Consider the following 2960-nt stretch of genomic DNA (forward strand, 5'->3'; position numbering starts at 1 on the left):
TTTTTTACTAAAGTGGAGTAAATAAGCGTAATTTTTTAACTGTTGCCAGATTTAAAGAATTTACACACCAAAAGTAACCAATGAAGAATCGATTAATTTATACATTTTTAGCGCTAAAAGTTTAAATGTCAAGGGTTGACTGCTTGAAGAAGAATAACTAGAACGGCGGCTCTGTATTGAGATGTCTAATCTCTCTGATTCAATTTATCCGCCGTGTTACCGGAGGTTTTCAGTCGTATTGCGCTTAAAATGCCAACGAATTGTGTAGCTTTCGCCTGCAATAATATAAATTAAAAACCGCGGATACACGTTTCACGGATAATTAAGTGTTTTATATGTTATTTAAGTTTTTTTATTTAAGGAAAACAAAATATATTTATAGAGTTTTAGTTGAAATAAAACGATATCCGCTTTCTCCTAGTAAAAATATGACGATATCATTTCTGAAGTGGTTTTTCATTGGTTTTGAATTAAAGCATAATTTGACCGAGCGGTCAAGGAGCAGTCTACCGCTCTGGGGGATCCGGGATCGAATCCGGACGGACCGAAAGATCCCCAGAAATTTTTCGTGGAATGGCCCTTTCGGATATGTCGGGCCCCGTCCCTCACCACCTGGTCGTCCCATTGTGGGCCTGGCCAACCCACAATGGGCTTTCTAAAAAAGAGGACCTCTTAGTAAAAGAGGAAGGGGTTTAAAAAATTACTGCATAACATGAAATGATATGAATTAATTAATATCAGTTGATGAAAGTACTATTTATAAGAATTATTAAACTTGTTTCAAATATTCATATTTTCATTTCAAACCAAATAATATATGATATCAAAACGAATCCAGCTATCAAGTGATTTTACTTTAAATTTTTGAAAAATATTTTAAAACCATTTTATAATAATTCAAAGACATTTTTATTAGTTAATATGGTTTCTTGAAAAAACTAAATGATTGCAAATTATTTGTCGTTTGTTCTCATTTAATATATTTTCTTGGTAATTGACATTAACTAATATCATTTAAAAGCATTCAAAAATTATTTCAAATATTTTTAATAAAGTAATACCAATGCTACAGTAATAATCCATACTTGATAAAAAATAATGTGCAGAAAAACTGAAAAATATCAAATTTTTTCAGATTATCTGTTGATAATCTGCATAATGTATCTAAATAAATATTTCATTGAGTATGTTTCAAGAATTTCTTTAACTCTCTTCAAATAATGTGTAGAATTTATTTGGGTTAAGTTCTTTATTAACCTTTACAGTGGGTGAGCAAAATCGTTTCCCACATACATGCTAACATATATACATACAAGAAAAAAAAAAACAAATTTTAAGGTTTCCTGAATCTAAAAGTGCTAAAAATCTTGATGGTCACTTTTTGACCACTCGTCATACTTTCCTTCTGTTAAAATATAACAGCCGGGAAAGTGATAATGATGCTTTATGGTGTGCAAGTGACCGTTACTAATTCCGAAAAATTTCTCTATTTTCGTATTCCGTTGGCATTAACCCTTATATGAAATTTAAATTTCATGCTTACATTGCATGAATAAACCGTGTAAGAATTTAGATTGTCGTTTAAAAAATCTATTTTAAATGGCTCTCGGTGGAAAAACGAAAAATTTGTAAAAGTCATTTCAAAAATAAAACTGATAAATACGGATATATAGCAAGAACTATATCAAGAATGGAATACAAATCCGACCATCTAGTAAAGCATGGGATATACCGGTAGTTAGTCGCAGGTTTGTGTCTCATTAATTAATGGGCTTGTTATGTGGATTTTCCGGGTTTTCTTCGCACATATTACACTTAAATAGGTGCAACAGATCGTCCAAGTTTTTCTTTGCCGTATTCCACCAAACCAAAATTTACGGTGTCGTTTCTGGTTAAGAATCGTGTTAACGATGTGGCATAAAGTGCTTTTGTGTTATTAAGTGAATACTTACGATACTAAGTCGATTTTTTTAATTTTTGACGCGTTTGATCTGTGGACACTAAGACGGTCCCTTTAACTGTCTCAGTAATGAGTTCGTCCCACAACTGAAACGGCCAGAAGGCGAGGCCACGAAATATTCGGATAGACCACTCTCAAAAAACTCCAGAGAAATCCGGACTCGATTCCATCTTCCCGGCACGGTAGCCTAATGCCTTGGCCTATTGTAGGCCTGGTCGAACGCATAATGGACTTGCTAAAAGGCCCTCTTAGTGCCCACAGGACCGAAAGAGTTAAAAAAAAAAACAAAAAACTATCATTTGAACTAACTATCGTTAGGATCCAAATTTAACGTTCAAAGTTCAAGGGGTTTTTTTCACCCACGCATCCCAGATAGCGTGACCGCTTTATTAATGTTAAATACATTGCATATGTTTTCTAACGAATTTCAGGCATGAAAGTAGTCGATAGGAGAACAGTCTTGGTGTCCATTTTGCTCTATCGTGCGTTATTTCTTAAACTTATATCAACGAAACGGCAATACCAACTTGGCATTGAAGAAATTATGGCACTCAAAAATTTACGTTCGACATTCGTAGCTCGAATGATGGTTGATTATACATGGATTTTTGTGTGGATTTTCGTCATTCTATATATTTCACAAAAGGACTGCTCAATCCAGCATTACTTTTGATCCAACATAAACGTTTTTTAATTAAATCACTAAGCTGCCATCCTAAGCAAAAAGACCTATCTCATTTATAATCAATTTCGAGAAACTGATGATTTTGTAATATTTTGATCAGCAAAACGTAAAAATAATTTTTAGGCGTTTAATTTATTTGTCTTGTATCGACTAGTTGGGCACGAACTTCTGGGCTATATCACTCCGTGGTAAAGTATGACATAATTGTCAAGTAACGTAGTTGTATGCGTTTATGATGGCGTTACGCTGGGAATAATGCCTTCCGGGAGTTTTTTTTAAGGATAACTGGCACCTATTCGGGCGTTACAGACGTGG

This window comes from Centruroides sculpturatus, unplaced genomic scaffold (assembly GCF_000671375.1).
Source record: "Centruroides sculpturatus isolate CEXI.00-Female unplaced genomic scaffold, Cexi_2.0 scaffold44, whole genome shotgun sequence".
NCBI classification, from domain to species: domain Eukaryota; kingdom Metazoa; phylum Arthropoda; class Arachnida; order Scorpiones; family Buthidae; genus Centruroides; species Centruroides sculpturatus.